Source organism: Neopelma chrysocephalum, unplaced genomic scaffold (assembly GCF_003984885.1).
Source record: "Neopelma chrysocephalum unplaced genomic scaffold, ASM398488v2 Primary Assembly neopelma1_24, whole genome shotgun sequence".
Classification (NCBI taxonomy): Eukaryota; Metazoa; Chordata; class Aves; order Passeriformes; family Pipridae; genus Neopelma; species Neopelma chrysocephalum.
In genome coordinates this window covers 2,203,336-2,223,464 of record NW_020897693.1, presented here as the reverse complement: position 1 = coordinate 2,223,464, position 20,129 = coordinate 2,203,336, and the positions used below count along the sequence as shown (strand labels likewise).

At 39.2% G+C, this 20,129-nt stretch overlaps 1 protein-coding gene across 2 annotated transcripts in view; it reads left to right on the top strand.

Annotated features, from left to right (window-relative positions):
* The first annotated feature begins 2,985 nt into the window (after positions 1-2,985).
* Positions 2,986-20,129, top strand: part of MICAL2 (microtubule associated monooxygenase, calponin and LIM domain containing 2) — a 147,734-nt gene continuing 130,590 nt past the window's right edge. Inside the window, exons 1-3 of one of the 2 annotated variants that reach the window (XM_027699727.1) lie at positions 2,986-3,060; positions 6,975-7,135; positions 11,423-11,490. The gene's annotated coding sequence lies outside the window, so the exon portion shown is untranslated. The remainder of the gene's footprint in view (positions 3,061-6,974; positions 7,136-11,422; positions 11,491-20,129) is intronic. The other variant, XM_027699736.1, reaches the window with a different exon arrangement.

Genomic DNA, 20,129 nt, shown 5'->3' with positions numbered 1-20,129 from the left:
GCCAACCAGCTCCAGGATGGACCTGCTGCTGGCTGAGGCCGAGCCCATCAGCACCTCTGGGAAAATATATATTTAAGAAAGGAGAAAAAAGCAGAGCAACAGCAATTGCAGCTGGAGAGAGGAGTGAGAATATGTGAGAGGAACAGCCCTGCAGACACCAAGGTCAGTGAAGAAGGAGAGGGAGGGGACACTCCAGGCTCTGAAGCAGAGATTCCCCTGCAGCCCGTGGTGCAGACCATGGTGAGGCAGCTGTGCTCCTGCAGCCCAGGGGTGACCCCATACCAGAGCAGGTGATTGCCCAAGGGAGGCTGAAATCTCATGGGAATCCCACACTGGTACAGGCTGTTCTGGAAGGACTGCACCCTGTGGAAGGGACCCCTGCTGAAGCAGCTCATGAAGAACTGCAGCCCTTGGGAAGGACTCACATTAGAGAAGTTCATGGAAAATTGTCTCCTGTGGGAGGGACCCCACATCGGGAGCAGGGAAAGAGTGTGAGGAGTCCTCCCTCAGAGGAGGAAAGAACAAGGTGTGATGAACTGACCACAGCTCAAATTCCCCATCCTCCTGTGCCACTCGGGGAAGAAGAAAGAGAAATTGGGAATAAATTTAAGCCTGGGTAGAGGTAGGGTTGGGAGGAAGGTGTTTTAAGATTTGGGTTTTATTTCTCATTATCCTACTCTGATTTGATTGGTAATAAATTAAATTATTTTTCCCTAAGCCAAGTCTATTTTGTCCATGACAGTAACTGGTGAGTGATCTCTCCCTGTCCTTATCTCAACCCATGAGCCTTTCATTGTATTTTCTGTCCCTGTCCAGCTGAAGAAGGGAGTGATGGAGCGGCTTCTGTGGGCACCTCGTGTCCAGCCAGGGCCAACCCACCATACGATACAAATGAAAGTCAGCAAGTCCCTCCTCTTGTGCAGAAGGTACTAGGTATTTACAACTGACACTTTACCAGCAAGACAAAATAGTGCACAGGACCACAAACCACAAGATTACACTGCTGGTATTTCTGGTTTAAAGCAGTAAAAATCCCTATTTTAGTTCCTTAGAGCATCCAGCTGGTGGTGCCAAATAGTAACTACAAAGGACATTTTTTTCTGTATTTTGAAGGCTTGGAATACAAATTGTTTGGATAAAGGCTTAGACTGTTTTTAGCAACTGTCCTTCTCACTCTCAGTGAACTTAGCAGATCAGCTTCTAAAAGTCAACTGTTGTGTGTTTATGCCTCACACCAAGGGATATAAATCCCTTATGCTCTGATTTATTTGAAAGCTCATACTGTGCATGATCTGTAGAAGATGTACATAGATGTACATGGACCATAAGCAGGGGAATATCAGGCCCAGGACATTTTGGCATGGAGTAATATGTTTATTGCTTCATAAATCACGGTAAACCTTAAAAATACATACACCTGTTCTCCTGGGGGGTGAGTTATCTCTGTACCTGGCATTTATAACTCATGTGATCTGATGTCCTCTTCAGGATCTTTAGTACATTTATTAAGGCTGTTGATGAGTCAGCTTGTGACCTTCTTTTTCTGTGAAGTTCAGTAGTTAAAAGTATTTAGCTTGGAAGAAGATACCTGTTTTCAAATTTAAAAAGGGGAGCAAGGGGGAGGAGGTGAAGGAACACCGTGTTATGTTTCCTTGGCCAAACGGTGACCTATAAAATGTGCTGGTGAGAACAGAAAATGTAATGCACCATCAGCTGCAGCCACAGATTGTTTTCATTCTTTCTGATATTTGATTATGAAGGTTAAAGCAGGGGAAAGAGAGTGCTGGCCTGAAGTGCTACCTTTCCTATGGCTCCCTGCCACGTGAGTCGGTGCTGCTTTGAAAGGGTCATGTTCTTTGCTGGCAGGCAGAGGCAATGAGGAATAAACCCCAGGAGGGCCAGTTTTTACAATAGGTCATACATATGGTTATTTTGGAAAGTGTTTTGCCCCGTTCTGGAGGGTGCCCACTGTTCCCATGGGCCTCTTGCTTCCCGCTGAGAGATTGGAACAGACTGTTGCTTGCACAAGCCGTGAGTTTTGCTGAGATAGGCCGAGCAGGTGGCAAGTGTGAATGTGATCAGTCAGGGTGGGGAAAGTGTCAGAAAGGTGAGTCAGGCGGAGGGAGATGTGGAGAATGACGCAACCAAGTCATGCTTCCCTCACTTGGACTCCAGAACTGCTGGACTCGTGGCCAGTACAGTTCATCCAGGCACCATGACAGTCATTTCCCAGAGAATAGTATTCAGAACTTTGGCCACTAAAAGAAAGCAAATAAACGTTATATGATGAATGAACACTGAGAAGGACCTGGCTCCAAAGGCATCTGCTTAAGATTTCTACTTTTCCATTTATCAAAAGAGTTCCTTAATTTGGTTTCAGGGATGAAGGCACTACAATATGAGTGTTTATTATAAAATCATGATATGAGAAGGAATATTAATTATATTGTCAAGAAAAAAATTCTGTGTAGTTTCTGGTACGGTAAAATCAATCAGTGTGGTTGGTTTGTTCAGTGTTTTAAAAATACACTGTGTGGGAGATTATATTAGAGGAACAGCCTGCTCTGTTCTGAGATAGTGTGTTCAACAAGTATGACTTTGTGTTGTTTTGCTCTGCTGAATTATGCCTCATGAAATCTCCTGAAGTATTCCCTGTGCAACTGTGGCAGCTAATGATTTTACTCAGACTCATTAAGAAAATTAAATCCTCCTCAAAGAATTATATCCAAACATTCTGCAAATGTTTTGAAACACAGTGGCTGCACTCTGCCCCAGTTGCCCTTGTGAAATCCTGCTGTAGTGAATGGAGGCTACGTGTGAGCACGGGGCTGGACTACAGCCTGTCCATGCTGGCTGAGCACTTCCAGCTCACCTTTACAGCATTCCTTCAGGGAAGTGTGTGTGTGTGTGTGTGAGGGGGGCCGTTTAAATCCCCACAGTATCACTTGTTCTTGTCTTCACAGTGCCTTGAATCTGTCTCACAAGAATGGCCTGAGATTCAGAAGAAATATGGGACAAGCACTGCCATCTTTTACATCCACATAATGAACACACAGGGAGGTAAAATAGGAATCTCTGGTTAAGCTCTGGTTGCTCACGCCTGGACTGCGTGACTGCAACAAAGAACAGAATGTAGCTGCTTGCCCTTATGTGTGTGTGCAGTCATTCACCTTTTGATGGAATCAAGAGGGTAAATTGTACCACTGGAGGAACTCCTCAAGCTGTGTACATGCTGCCTTTTCTCCTGGGTGTTTAGTTAAATGAGGTTTTCCTTTTCCTGCAGGCAAGCGAATTGTTTCCTTTTTCCTTTTGATGTCCCAGGACTCTGTTTCTCAGCCTGCCTGTCTTGCCTTAATTTCTTTTGATAAAAGAGCCCTTTTATCGTACATGCTAAAATTGTTGGATAGGTCTATTTGATATGTCATGATGAAACTAAATAAGCAGCTTTTTAAACATCTTGTATCACTTCTTTTTTCCATATGTCTCATCACTGGATTTAAGAGTATCACAAGTGTCGTGAGTTTTGGTGGTTTCTTTGTGGAGCTGCAGCTTCCGGATTTTTTACCTCACAATAAACATGAAAATTAACTTACATATCAAGCTGTTGTGGTTGCCAAAAAACACTGAACAACCTACTCAGTTTTATGTGAAAAACAAATTACAAGCATATTCATCGTGAGAAAACTTCAGACTAGGGGGCCTGAGCCATGGTTTTAGAATGCTTAGGGATCGGTGATATTTCATACACAGTTGTTTGTTGTTTATTAGCAGACAAGCAACAAGACAGGATTAGTGGAAAATTTTGGATTAGGAATTCAATGACTCTTTAGTCACACTTACTGACTGCATTGTCTTAGGCACATGGTAGTTTTCAACATGTCCAGAAATGTGGCTAATAATTTAGCCAATTACTATAAAAATTAAATCTGTTTTATGAGCTGATCAGACGATCTTCTGCCTATGAGTTTTTCTAAAGCAGGAATATCTGAGCTACTTAGTGGGTGTGGCCTTCAATTCCTGGGAAACTCTTATACTGAACATTGTATTTTAAAGAATAACTAGAAAAAGTAGGATTTGTATAACTTTTATAAGGTGAAATTTGTTATTAGATATAGAATTGTAAAACACTCCTCCAATTTTCATAATTTTGCTTGGATGTGTTATTTTTCCTCCCAGGCTGTTCTGTGGCTTGGAAACAGCAACCTATTTTTGTACCCTGTCACTTTTATTTTAAACAAATAACTCAGCATTCAAATTTCCAGTTCTAATCTAACTAACACAGTGTTTTTTGTAGTAAATGATGGTAGCATCTCCTTTGACTCTTCAGGCAGAAAGTATAGAAAGTTACTTTAACTAGTTCCTTGATTTTTCTTTTGTCCGAACTGAATTTTAGAAACCTGTTTGTAACATTGGAAAAGGATTACCATAGGCCTTCAGTCTGCAGGGATTTAAGCACATATGGGATCTAGATGAACTCTAACAATGTCATCCAGACATTTTCTGCATTTAACTGCTACTGTATTTCTGACTTGTGCAGATTTTCAAGACCTTAAGGGTATGTTCAAAACTTTGAATATTACAGCAAACATCCAGTAATGATAGAGGGGGACTTTTACTTGTTTATCAGGAGTGAGATCAATATACAAACACAGAAGACATATTTAGCTGTGAGTTTGCTGTGGAAGCAGGGTCGTGCTGTTGTAAAATAGTTTTCATTTCATAACCTCAGTTTTACAAGTGTCATATCACTGCAGCCTATAAAAAAAGAGTTGACCCATTACACAACTGTTTGTAATGAACTAAGAAGGATAACAGGAAGTGGTGACTTCTAAAGAAGCTTTCGTACCAAATGTTTTTATCACCAGGGCAAGTACGTTTTACATGTGTTTTATAAAATAGATGGATTTATTTTGCACAAAGTTAGATTCTTGATAACATGCTAAAGTTTGTTCCTTTATGCATGTAATACTGCACTGTGCAGTATTTGAACACTTATGCATAATTTTCAGATGGGCAAGAATTTATGAATTTACCAGTCATCTTGCCCAGTTTTTCTTCCAATAAGAATCTTAATAGTATACTGATCTACAAAACTGGCAGTAGTCACTGTTGGGTGTGGGGGTTTTGTTTTGTTTTTATTTGTTTGTTTGTTTGTTTGTTTTCCCCTCCCCCGGTCTAATTTTCTTTATAATGAAAAACTAAAAAATATAACTGGCATCCATACTTCATATATAAATTGAGCAAACCAGATTCCAGGTTCAAGTAGTTATTTTCCTCCTCTTTTATTTCCAGAATACTTTGCATTTTTCTGTGGGTATTTATTGCTAAAATATTATATGATTTTCTCTCGGTGAGAGAAGATGTGTAAACAACAGGGCAGAGGCTTTCTAATGACAAACAACAATCTAAACACAGCAGGGCTGCAGCAGATTGCTGATGGAAAATTAGATAATCTTTTAATAATCCAATATGAAACCTAGCAGTGACCAAGAAAATACTTCCCAACTGACACATCTATAATCTGCCTGATGTTTTAGATTATATTTTGTTTGGGCACCTTTTTCTTCTCAGTTTCATCTCCCCCTGGCAAAATCATACAAAACTTTTCAATAAATGCAACCATTTTCCCTTAAATTAAACTTCCAGTGGTTTATACAGAAGGTAAGAGGCCAAATCCACAGCCAGAATTTTTGAGGTGGCAAGGGCAGGGTAGCCTAGCTCAGCTGAGGGCTGTAAACACTCATTGCCCAGTTTTTAAATTAAAGAGTAGCTTCTCACTTTCAGCTCTCCTATTTCTGGCATTATCTTGATGGTTGTTACAGGTAAAAGCCTCACAACATTTGCATGCTGAGATATCCAGAAAGGTATCCTGTTTGGAGGATGAAGGTTCAAAAAAGAGGCTTAGAAACGAAAGGGGAAAAACACTAAAATAGGCATTGGGTCACAGCAGAGCGCAGAATATTTGTGTCAGAAGAAACTGCTACAGCCCAGTCCCTATCTTTTGCAGATGTACTTAGTTTTGCATGCTGATTAAAATCCTTTGAAGCCGATAGGACTGAATAGTTGTGGGTGAATTTAAGTTGATATGTAAGTACTGAGGTACTACATATTCCCAGGAATCAGGTTCTCTGAGCAGCCACCCTATTTTCTTGTTTCTGTTGTATCTTTGACAGATATAACCAAAGTTGGAATGTTCCAGTTCTGACCCTGGCCCTCCGACATCCCATTTAACTACTCACATGATAAAGTTATTTGTAAATGTTAAATCTTTGCAGGATTATGATCTAAAGGAGTATTAGAGCCTGATCCAGCTACTTCAGAGGCCTGCCCTAGATTTTGGTGATCAGTGTATCAGAGCCATACTAAAGGGATTAAGATGCTGCCAGTGCTTACTGAAGATAGGGTTTGCCTAAAAGCACAGTCCAGTATTCCAGCCTTGACACATCCAGGGCACGTGATATAATGGGGCACGTTCCATGGAGCAGCTCACGCTTCACCCTGATGGGTTACAGTGGCTCCAGTAGCCTTCACTTTATTTATGCTCTGATAATCCAAATGCTTAGCAGTGTAAATATTTCCCCTGTGTGGCTATACACAGAGAGATGGATTTACTTATATAATGTGTGAGGCAATGTCATGGAGAAACATCAGGTTTTTGCCAGTGTCTGCCTTAGACGAGTGGGTTACCTGCTGCAGCACCAGGGAGGTGTCAGGCTGGCTGCCACAGCCCCATCCCAGCAGCTCTGCCCTGCCCAGAGCTCTCCAGGGGACAGAGACTTTATTTAGAAGTAGAATTACACTCTATAGTGCTTCAGCAGCTTGTGCAAAAAACAAATGAAGAAAATGTTAGACCCCTTTCCCACTGCTAGTACAGAAATATTCTGGGTTTTTCTCTTCTCCTCCATCCACTTGTATCCTTTCCTTTTACTTCTCTGCCTTCTCTCCATCAGGAGAAACTTCTCTTTATTTTACAGATGCAACGAGCAGGACTGGGGAAATGATAGAGGGAGAGATTTGGCACTTTTTTTTCTTTCACCAGCTGGCAGGAGATACAGGGATGACCTACAATGGGCGAGGGGTGCCTTGAATGTGTGTAGAGTATTGCTGGCATGTAAACCAGGTGATTGAAGACCAGGTAAAGAAAAAGTTTTTTGGTTGATTGGTTGGTTGGGGGGTTGTTTGTTTGTTTGTTTGTTTGTTTTTGTGGTGAGTCCTTTTTCTGTGTGTTGTAAATCTGCTGTTGCATCAGAAAGGCTGAAGGCCCAGTAAAAGCAGGCAATGTGCTGCACTGGAAGACTTTATGTGCAAAAAAAAAAAAGGTCTTTCTTTTTCCCTATGTGGTTTGCCATTTATTTCAGACCTACAGAAATTATGTCATATGCACAAGAAAAATTTGTTGCAGCCAGAATACGAGTTCCCTTGCCAGATCTGTGTCCATCTTAAAAATACTTCCTTTCTCATTACGTGACATCATCCCGAACAAATGATATTAAATGGTATAAAATAATCATTCGTGCATAATACCTTTACCTTTCATCTTGGATTTCAAAGCACTTTACAATCATTAATCTTTACCTCTTAACCCAGTAATCACATGAGTAAAGTCTTCCTCACACAGAAGAAACATTTTTAAGTAGTTTTATATCCTGTTGGAGATGAGAGGAGAAGCCAAGTTTACCCAGGCAGGAACTGGGATTAAAATGCAGTACATCTGCTGTCCTTAAGCATCTGTCTTCCTTTCAAATGCATCCACAGACCCAAAAGTCCCAATAAATATTGACATGTAGGTGGTTTTGGTGCATATCTGAAACTTGATGCTGCATGGTTTAAATTTAGGATCTCCAGCTGACACAGTTCTGTTGCTCCACAGAGAAATACTTCTGTCGTGTCATGTGTGTAATCACAGCTGTTTTGTTTGCTTCTTTCACAAATGGCTTTCTTCACAAGCTGGATTTTGTTCAATATGCATTACCAGTTCTGGCATATTGGTCAGCAGTGTTTGGGACAAAAGTGATACTTAACCAGATGAAGTCTTGTCCCATGGGAATAACCAGTGACTTCTAATCCATCCAATCACTCTCTATAAGGAAAGTATAGAAACAAAATCTATCGATGGTACAAGAACACAGCTCAACTCAGCAAAAGCTTTCAAAATACTAACTGCAAGTGACTGGAAGATTTAAATTATTCAGAAAAGACAAAATACTGCTGCGACTTTGAAAAGTCAGACACTATTTGTCATGCTCTGTGTTCTGATTTTGCCCTGATTTTTAGTGTCATACTTGTTTGTTCTAGGGTGAATGGGCTTAGGGCCAGTGTAAACCTGGGCTTACTGTCTGAGAGCCAAGGGTGTCAACCCTGTGAATGAAATTGTTTCTTCTAATTGATGTCACTCTGCCACAGAAATCCATAATATCAGGTTTTGATCCCTTGCATAGCTACTGTGTATGATCCAGTGCAGCCTTTCACTTATCTGTTTCTGCAAAGTCTTGACCATCTTTGTGTTTGTTTCTTATGACCAAAAGCTGCCTCTTTGATATTATTTATCTTTAGAAGGGGTAGGGTTGGCAACAATTCAATACCAGAAAAGAATCTGGCACTAAGGCCTTCTAAATATAACCACTTACTGAATTTACTGATTTTGTTTTTTTCTTTATATGGAATTACTTTTCAACTCCCGTATCCTTTCAGATTCAGGCTGTTGTGTTATTTTTTAATCTTTCCATTCAAGAACAGTATTTCAAGCATTTGGAAGTTTTCTTTTCACCATTTGTAGAAGGGTGCTGGGCTTTGACCCTGTCACCACCCGAGATGTTTTGAAACTTGTCCACACCTTTATTTACTGCAGACTGAATTACTGAGTCCTGCCAAACTTCCTGCTCAGAAACTGCTGTGTGAAGGTTTTATTAGAGTCAACATATTGAGAGCAGAAATTTATAATCTTTTTAAAATTTGAAGTCACTTTATTCTATTATTGATTCTTTGCTGTGTGATGGCATATGTCCCTCTTGACTCCCACTTGTAATTTGTTTTATTATACAAAAATCTCTTTACAGCTTTGATTGTAGTCCAATAAATCACGGGTACAGCTGGGATAGTTAAAGAATTTTTTAAAATTCCTGTAGGATAAAATGGGCTGAAAATAAATGATATACTGGTATTTAAACTGGGAAAAGGTATGGATCATGAGCTTCTTTAGCTTACTTTAATCTGAGAGGTTTTGCAATAAGAAAACAAATAATTGATGGTAACATAAACAATATCAGTTGACATAGTTTTATGGATGATAGATCTTGACAATGGACATGTAATGTGTATTTGTAGGTGTGGTTTATAAATACAACTATGCGGACTGAATATACAATTCAATTGTCCTATAAACATTGGACATTCAGATTAAAAAAAAAGAGAGAAATGCAATGTTAAATACCTAGTTAATTGATAGTAAAGGAAAGGTGACTGCCAGTTCTATAATCAACCAGAAGAAACACCCTAAATTTGGAAGTAGAAACTAGATACATTCAAGCCACAAATAACCTGCAGTAGCAGGGGTCTTTTTTTATTCTGAGGCAAGCTAGTTCTTGGTGCAATCTTCTTTGGTATGCAGAAGCTTCTTTAATACTTAAGCCTTTTTAATAAAGACTAAAATACTTCTAAAAGGGGTACTGTAATGCGAACAGAAAGCATGTGGTTAGATAGGAAATCAAGAAATCAAGATAAAGTTCCTCAGCTATTAATCTATGTGTATATCTTCCTTTGAGTCCCATTTTCCTTCTGATTATCTACTGTCAAGGGTGTATTCAACATGAACTGGTAGAAGACATGGCTCCATTCCTATTATTTTCTATTTCCATTTCCACAGACACATACAACAATTCACGAAGAAATTTATCAGAAGCAGTGAAGTAGTGAATGGTTTTAAAATAAGTCAATATTTCGAGTGTTTTAGGGTTTGGTTTCAGTAAAGAGCATGACTTAAGATGATCCATTTACTTTGCATGGCAATGGCATTACTATTGGATGAGCTGCTGCATCTGGGGCAGCAGTAACCCCCAGCAAATAGGATATAACTGAATTTAGAAATCACTTAAACCCATGTTATCTGCAGCCTTACATTTTTATCATATGTGCCCACTTCCTGAAAGAGCATTGAAGAAAATAGAGTTGTAATTTGTTGTAAGAAAATAAGTTATTTTCTTGTCGTCCAGATGCAGGTCCTGCACCACTGAACTCAGTGGAAGTTGCATGGAGCTAAGTGGGTTTTAGTTAGTCTTGTGAACCTTTTGTGTGTGCAAAAATGTGCTCATGCTGCATCCCTTCAGGTGAGGGGACAGTGCTCCCTCCCCCTGGGACTAGCGAGGCTCTTTCAGGGACAGTTAGAGAAGCAGCTTTAATCTGACTTGTCACTTTGGAAAGTCTTCTCTCCCTCCTGAGCAGCCCACAGCCACAAGCTTCCCAATTTACTACCTCAGTAAAGGCCTCTCCACCTGTGGTGTTGGTGCTTCTCTTGGAACTATTTCTGGCATAATGGACAGGTTCTTGCTTCTTGAGCATTTCTTAACCAAAGGCCAACTGATATGTTACTCCTTGGGGAGGGGTTTTATTGTTCTGTCTGTCTGATGGGATATTTATAGCAACAGCCTTTTGCTCTGTTTCTTAATTTGCCTTGTCTTGATGAAGTTTGCTTTTGTGAGCTCCCCAAAGTGTATACTGAATTACCTACAGATGGGATGTGAACAAGTGAACTCAAGCAGGTTTGCTCTTTGCATCCACTTCTGATTTTACCATATTAGAGCAGGGAGGAAGGTGCAAAGGAAAAACTAAGCAAGTTACTCTCCACAGAAGAAAGTGAAAGAATTGTTTAAGAACACAAGAGAAACAGGGGCCTTGAAAGTAACACTGGTGCCCAAAAGTATTACTTTTTGTTCTGTACACAACTCATTTTGCTCCATCTAATCTAAAAAATGCATTTGCATAATGACTTTTTGTTAAATAAGAGGTACACTGTTGAACTGTTTAATTATACTTTGGCTGACTTGCACTTATTTTCAAATCCTTATTTCCTAAGAAGTTTAAAGGAGATGGAGTTTTCCAAGCTCTCTCTTTAATTATTTCACCTATATTTAGTTGGGGAGTTTTCTTTCTAACCCAATTTCCTTTCTTTTCCCCTCTACTTTCCTTCTTCTTTCCTCCTTTCCTCTCTCTTTCAGAACACAGCCCTGGGCATTCAGATTTAGGCAGTTGTCCAAATCTATTTTGAAACAAAATTTTAAATCAAAACTTCTTGCAGCTATAGGGCGAGGGTCACATGGGCGTGCCCTGGATCAGCAGGAAAACTTGTAATGACATTGCAGACACTTGTCTCTTTCCACCCCCAGTAAATATGTGCGTAATGTAGAGCTATAAAAATGCTATTTTTCAGAAGAAGTCGAGGTCACCTTGTCCCATGTGGGACCAGTTGAAAGAACTTTGGCTCGGAAAAGAGGGAAGGTAGGCATATCTTACCTAAGAAACATAAATTTTCCTGATGAAGAGCAAAGCATGCCTAGATTTTGTGGTGTTGACAAGCAGTTTCATTATTACCTAATTATTACTAATAATAATTACCTAATAATTACTAATAATTACTTGGTATCAGAGGAAGAAAAACTGTGGAACCTGAGATGCCATGCAGAGAAGGGAGAACTCACAGCACTTCGCAGATACTGAGACACATAAAGCTTTTGTGAGTGCTACTTCTGTGTTCACACCTGTCAGTTTTCCATACTGAACCCCCAGTAATCCCGTAGTATGGAGAAAGGTTGATACTTTGAACAAAACTTGGGGCAGAAATAGATGTTAACACATTCGAAACTGCATTTGTAGGTGAAAAAGCATGCAAGTATTTTGATTTTTCCCCTGATGTTTCTATGGTAGTTATCCTCGTGTGTTTTTCAGTTGCTTTTGAGGCACTGCTGTACTGCTGGCTGTGAAAGTGAGAGAACAGTTTCTGCAGATGAAAGGCCAGCAATGATAGCGCTGGAATGTGACCTCGGACATTTATCAGAATGACATTGTCAGTCAGATGAAACGGCATCCTTATTTTTCCGACCACTTCTGGCACAAATTCAGGTCGGTTCAGGATGGGGGCATACATTGCCATGCCATGCATATGCCCATAATTGGCCTATTAAGACTCACAATATGAAGTTAGCTTAGTTAACTTGGAAAAGGTTTATTTTCAAAAGCCCCCTCTTGTGTGTAGGTATTTAACATGTTCCTCTGTCACTTCCAACCTGTTTTAAAAATCCGCTTGAAAGAAACCAGTGGCATTAGAGAAAGACTGGTTAGCCTCTCTGTAAAAAACCTAGATAAACTGAAATAGATATCAAATGAGGGTGATTTTCTTGCTATGGATCATGGGTATTCTTCTGCTTAATAGACCAAGGTCTCATAAACTGTTAGCGATTATTCCTTACTGCCTCAGATTTGTGAAGTATCTAAAACAATAACAGAAAAGAAGTTTTTATTTAAAAGAGAGATTTGGGGTAAATGATGTTACTTGGGTGTAATTTCCATAGCTTCCTTCTCCTTATCTGCCAATGAAAATAATGGAGGCAAGTGTTTGGTGGAGAGATTATGAGGGTGAAAGCTGGGACGTTTTCAGCCTGGCATTGGTTTGCACTGTAAGCAAGTTACTTCCACAAAATTCACAGCTGCAAAACAGGGTGAGACTTAAGAGTCCTCAAAATAAAAACCCTCTCCTTTGTAAATGCAAATTCTATTTCTACAGTACTACTTCTGTGATTGTACAGATCTGAGACTTGAGTGTAGATCGTGTCCCTCAGGACATTCCAAAGGTTCAGGAATATTTTGGGGTTTTGTTAGGGCACACAGATTAGGACAAATCATGCAGGTGAGGTTGTCTTTAAGCTAAATGGTTGAAATGCCAGAAATGTGGTGCTTTAAAATCTGGACTAAAGGAAATACTTCTACTCCTCTTTCTTGACTGTGGAGTGTGGAAGAATTTCTGTGGTTGTTGCCATGATGAATCATGCAGATAGTAGTTATGCATGAGTTATTGTTTTAGGATGGAACTCCATGCTTAGTTTTTGATAATGCTTCTGCTCTTGAAAGGAGGAATGAAAATGGTTGTGTTCTGTATTCAATTCTATCTCTAATTTTTTGGCAGATGAATATGCTGCATGATGTTTGTGTTTGAATATTTAAATAGCATTCATTTTTGTGCATAGAAAACACAACAAGATCTCTTATATTCTAGAGTTGAAAAATTAGAAATGAGTTAGTAAATAAGTAAGTTGAAAATGACAATTTCAGCCAGCTATGTCTTTGTGTTTCCAAGATAGTGTCTTATGCAAGCTAAAAAGATCAAGTATTTCTTCACAGCAGTGGCCACTCCAGACCAAAAGAGAGCAGAGGGAGACTTATCCATGTTACAATTTTTGGTCATAAGCCTGTTTGTTTGCTTTTGAAATGGTAGAGTAATTACAGAAATAGAAAGCATTTCAGAGTGAATGAATAAGCAAAATATTCTTATTCTTGGTGAACAAGTGCCTATGTGCTCTCATTGACAAGGTGAACAATTTCTAACATGTACATATCAAAAAAATAAGAATCAGTTTAAACAATATTTTGACTCATCAGTCAAGTTTTAAGCATGCTCATAATTTTCTCACTAGTTTTAAATCCCATGTTTGGGAAGTGACTGGACGTATTGGCTGAGTCATTTTCTGGTGATTAAGTGGTATGTCTGAACAGGAAACATACTGCAAAAGGCTTAGGGGGGTTATAAATAGAACATGTTCTGAGGGAAAATTGTTATGCAGACAGCAAAGTCTGTTGATACATGGCTGCATAGATGTTGTCTACTATACACCACCAGTATTTTTAATAAAAATTTTCTTGGTTTATTTTTTTTTACCCCACTTTAATTACTTAATACCATTTCTCTACATCCTTATTTTATTTAGATGAATGTCTAGGGATAGTAGTCACTTTTAAACTTCAAAATAAACTGCCTTGATAGCTGTCCTTTTGTTTTCAAGGCCCGTGTTTTTTGATTCCAAGAAGACATTTCTTTAAACTTATCCTTGCTAAACTGACAAAATCCTGACTTACTGTGCACTTCCTGTGTGCTTTCTTCTGTGATACAGTCTGTGTATGTCACATGCACAGAGAGAGCAAGGAATGGGACACAAGCTGGGAATTCCAGCATAAGTATGACTTCTGCCACTGGTAAACTAGTGAGTTACCTTAGACAAATTTTTCCATAATTTCCCTACGTTTTCCTAGAACAGTGATTTATCTTCACTTTGTTCTTCTGGAAAGGTAAGATAACCACTGTTCCCCCATTTTAGAATACTGAATACAAAGCATAACAGGATACTGTATGATTCCCTTGAAATCAAGGACTTTGTCCACAAAACTAGAAAGAACATCTTTTTTCCCCCCTCTCCAATTAGCAGCAAACTCAGGATCCCTATCTGGTCATATTCCAGTGCAATTTACTGACAAACGGATCACTTGACTGGAAAGAGCAGTTCTGTCATTGTTTAAAGAGGAGCTATGTTGCTAACACAGGAAGAAAAATATTGTGGACAAGTAATGGAAATAAAATCAAACTTCCATAATTTATAGCTGGATCCAGAGCTAACCAAAGCCAGTAGGAGTCTTTCCACTGACTTCATCAAACTTTGCATATTTGTCCTCAAAAGTGCAAGTAATGCAGCCCAGCCAGGCCCTGGGAGATGCTCCAAGCCCTTGTTCTCAGCTGACCTTCTTTGGCCAGAGCTGCCTGGGTGAAAGTGGTACCACACACAGTACCAAGGGCAGGCCAAACAAAAAACCTGGAACAAAAAAACGCTGTAGGAAAAGCCGCACTAAACCAGACAAAGCTACATATAAATAACAGTAAATGGTAGCAGTATTATGGGTTCTTTTGCCTCCAGGCAAGCACCCACACATTTATAAATAATGACATGCAGACATTAGTTTAGTTTAAGATGCTTATTGATGCTTTGTAGACTAATGTTTTAAGCAAAACAGAAGGCAAGAGTGGGAAAGTTTCCAAAATCTGGATATATTGTGAAGTACATGTAAACTTTCTCTCCGTGAGCACACAGTGAAATGTGTTTGCTAAAAATCCTAATACTGTATACCAAAATTAAAAAAATCCTACTCTGTCACTGCCTGAAATAAATGATAAGAGAAGTGGCTGGGCTTAGGAAGGAAATCAGCCATTTAACTAAAGCAGAAGCCTCCTTGCAATGCAGAACTTTTTTTTTAATAAGGAAGTTTCATCTGTAAAATTTCACAATAAACCCTTCTCTGAAACGGTCTGTTAGATAGCACCATATTTTATAGACATTTAATATTAATTATCCATGTATAACTAAACTTTTGTTTACTATCTGACAACAAATATTTGTCTGTGTGGGCAAAAGGCCAGACAGCAATCTCTTGATCACCAGGAAGTAAATCAAACATTTGAATCCTGTAGACAGATTTCAAACTGACTTTTTAAAATTTTGAAAATACCTTTTCGTCTTTAGCTTAAACACTGCTAAACAGTGTGTTGGTGAACGGGTGATGGCAGATGCATATCTTGAAAGAGCAGCATAATTGCTGCTCATTAAGGAATTGCAAGGCAGCAATATATAGCTAAAAGAAGCACTTCACATGCAGAAAGGAGCGTTTGCAAATCAGGAAGGCTGAACAGGCAAAAGAAGACTTTTTGAGCTGTGTTGAGTTTCACAGGTCAATCCCATGTATGAATTGTAAATATTGCCCTATGAAGGGCACTTGAAAGAAATGCCAGTTCTGTGAGCAACGCGGAACAATCACACAGTGAGCTGATGAACTAAGTTTCTGCTCAACAGGATTTCCCCTGGGAATGTGGCAGTTGTTAGTCTTCATTTCAGCTGTTGAGAAAACGCGCTTGTGCCCAGGCTTTGTTTCCTCCTCAAGTGCCGCTGTTACCATTCCAGGGAGTTCAAAGTGGTTTTGCTCTTGGTGTGTTCAGGCTCCTCCTCCACCAGCTGAAATCTGTTATTTCAAACTCTGGATACAGAGAAGCAGGAAAGGTGGAGGGATGCCAACTGCCCTGTTGACAAATTTGCAGATGCACGGGACCTTTTTTTAATTAAAGAATACTTTTTTTTTTTATCCTGGTACTAAAACTGGAAAGCTACTGGCAGATGGTGCAAGTCTGAAAATGTCTCTCTTTAAGCTACGATTGTTCCTAACAAGCATGTTCCTAACATGACATGTTTAAACACTATATGATGGAGTTCATAAAAATATTTTGCAGGTTGTCAGGAACAATACTGCTTGTGCTGTGATCTGGTGAGATTGCACAAACTAAGAAAATTCAGGGAACAGGAGGCTGTTCAACAAGCCTTGGTGTTACCCTGGGAGCTGGTGGCTATTTGTAAGGTGGCACCCCTCTGCCAAGCCCTAAGCCAAAGGCCAAGGGGTGGCAGAAAACGTGGTGCTGCAAAGCCTGCCATCCCTGGTGGATGCAGCAGCCAGGACTGAACTACCTGCAACATCCTTGACATCTCCAAAATTTATGGTAGGGAGGAGAATGGCCACAGCCTTATTCCACACACGGTCTCAACCTTGCCAAATGCTTGCTGAAAAACTTCTTTTGCTCTGCCAGGTGGGCTATAGCACAGGTCTTCCCTCTCATAAGCAGTGCTGAAGAGGATTGTATCATCCTGAGCCCCTGTGGATTTGGCAGAGGGGTTCTGGCAGTGCTGATGTCTGTGCATGGCCCACGTCTGTACGGCAGTGCTGAGCTCCTCTGGGGGCAGAGGTGTCATGGAAGGCTGAGCTCTTCCCTACAGATTTATGGAAAACTGACAACGCTGGCAGGGGGCCAATTTAACTGGGAAAACCAAAGTTGACTAAGCTTGAACAACTTAATTATCACACAGGGTTAAACAGGTAAAATGGCTTTAGGCCCCATTTAAGAAACCAGGGATGAAAGGGTGGAAACAGGAAAAAGCTGCTTTTTTTTTTCTTTCTGTGATCAGATAAGAAAGAGAAATCTTCAGTGCTGCTGTAGCTGGATGCAAAATAAAAAGAAAAAGCCTTGACGTTGCAGTGAGTAGTTAAAAAGCAATTAAACTTTGAAGAGCATGTTCCCAAGTAGCATTTTGAGAACACGGCTGTATTTTTACCCAGTGAGAAGTCCAATGTTTTGAGGATAATTCTCCTAAGTTTAAGGTAGTGATTAGGCACCTATAACTCACAACTTTATAACACCAGGTTTAGGGAAAGGTCTCTTGTGTCTGTGTTGTGGGCAGCCTCTCAATGCCATGAACACCTTCAGCTTTAGCAGTTGTGTTGCTGTGCTGCTGTTTGGCCTCTGGTGACGACCACTGAATTCTTGCTTTAAACAGATGTCTTAGTCTTTTTTCCTTTCTTCTTTTTATTTTTTGCAGTTGAGTGAAATCAGAAGAAAAGTTGGTTATTGTTTTAAATAAGCATAGTATTGACTCCAGTGAAATGTAGGAGGCTGAATGAAATTTTCTCTCTTACCAATAAGCATAGTAGTGAAAAATGTCAATATGCACATTTCATTGAGCATAGCTTCTTACCTCCTGGACCATGACAACTAAGCAGTTTTGAATGAAGTATTTCTAACATTTGTAACATATATAAATCATACTGAAATGCAAAACTACAGATAAACCAGATTTTTATAAGTATCAACACTTCTTGCTGAAATATGTATAATAAGCAAAATTTATGTGGAACCTATAGGCCCTTAGTTATTCCCCTCTTCTTGACAGTATCCTTTGAAAAGCCATAAATGGCATTAAATGTGCATAACTCTTGTTTCTTAGCAACCTTATTTTTCAAACAAAGGGGGGTTGAATACATATAATTTATTTATTTTATGCTGTCAAGACAGACAATGATGTATAACAGACAAAACTAATACCCAGCAGTTGCTGGTTGTTTTCTATTATCTCCATAGAGCAAGTTAGAAACATTTGTGTTAGATAATTTAAAAAAAAAGGGACTATATCTTCTTCCTAGTCATTCCTTCTTGGCTAAGCATGGGAAGTGAGGTCATCTCTTCTCTAATACAGCATAATGCAGCACAGTAAATGATCAGCCACTAGAATCTCCCAAAGTAAACTCTGGCATTGCCAAAGAAAGTACCTCCTTCCCCAAGATTTAACATTGAACTTCTAACATGGGTTTGCTCATGCATATGGAGTCTTAGACATTAAAGAAACAATTACAATAGCACAGACTTACTAGAAGTGTTTAACTTAAAAATGAAGAACGAGAATCTGTGAAATGGGAAGGATGGCACTTAGAAGTGTTGTGGTTTCATCCTTGAGTTAGGCAAGTGTGTCTGAGTGTTCAGCTGTCTGAGAAACAGTGATTTCCCTAAAACATCTCTGCACTCAGACTTATCGTGATGGTCCTCGCTAGTTCAAGCTTTGTCATTCTCCTATTAATGACACTCGGGGAAGTCTTTGTTCAGTAACACCCACAAAACATAAATACCATTTAATTAAATAAAGTCTCTGCTAAGATTTAATATGCCAAGATCAAAGCATGTGGAAAGTGATCTTTGTCTCTGACAGAAGGTTTCCCACAGACAAGAAATAATCTCTGGTTCTTGCTGACAACACATACAGAAAGGTTAATTTGTATTAAGAATATGTTTACAGAAGGTTCCCTTTATTCACAGACAGTCACATTCTAGGAACTATTTTCTGCAGGTGTGTGCTAAATACACAAGTCTTCTGAGTTGTTTTTATTGGGTTTGTGTTTGGTTTGTTTTTTTTTTCTCACAAAATTTCCCCAATCCCAGATCAGTGTATTTTTCTTCTAGTACAATCTGGAGCACCCTCTCTGCCTGCTTTGCAATGTGACATCCTTCAAGCAGTTACCAGCTCATGCAGATGTTTTAGCACCCCAAGAAAGCAGAACCTATTTACCAGCTGTACATGGCCTGGAATCATTTGCCTCTGTGTTAACTTAAATTTCTTTATTACTGTAGTGGACACCGAAGTTTCACTTCTCTCTGCAAAGTCTTAATGTGAAATCAAGTATGACCAAATTCAGAGCACATTTTCAGGGAAGGTGTTAGTGCAGCAGTGCAGGAAGGAAATCTTATCAGCTTTGCTGAGCTTGGTGGGTTAGTTTTACAGAGAGTCGTTTGTCAGCAGAATCCAAAGCAGCAAAGCTGCAAGCACTAGCTAGGGAAATGAGGCCTGATCCAAAGCCTATTGGAATCCATGCAAAACAACATTTAATTACTTGGTCTTTTTCCCTCTGAAGTCAGTGAGATGTTGACATTTATTTCAACAGGAGAAGTAGCTCTATGGCTTTGATATCTCTCATGTATTTCTCAGAGTAGTGACTTCTGCAAATCAAAGCAAAATCAAAAGATTTTTTTTATTATTCCTTTGAGCATGAAACCCCAAGTGTCAAAAATGAAAATATAAAATATCTGTGGAATAAATTCTGATGACTCAACATTAATAAAATTAAGACTTTTAGTGATATTCCTTAAGGAAATAATAAAAATATGTCCCTATGGAAGACTAAATCTTTAAACAGCTGACTAAAAGACTGACTACAAGGACGGGAAAGGAATAAAATGAAATTCTTTACCATGCTGACTTATTCTACCCTTCCAAATGCCCACCTTATTTGATTATCTGTCAAATCTTCTCAAAATTCAAACACATCTTACAAAATGACATGTGCCCTAAGAGAAGTTTCAAACTTTTTAAGGTTCTGGTTGTTGCTTTTCAGAACTCGAAAATGTTTCCATGATTTGTAATTACAACATCACCAAAGCTGGCATTATCCCTTAATGAAGTAAAATGACAGTGACACAGGACCCTATTATAGGAATAAATACAGGACTATATTTTTTTTCCTTACTAAAATGAGAGTTTTCCTAGAGAGTGTGAGGGTCATTTCTTCTGCCTTCAAAGAAGGAATTTTTTATGATTCCTGAGTTGAAGATTTTGAAGAGGCTGGTGGTACTCTCTATAAATCTCTATAGAGAGCTGGGTACTCTCTATAAATCTATAAAATTGCATTTAGCAAAGTGTTTTAGGATGTGAATCAACTGAATGCAACTGGGAGCA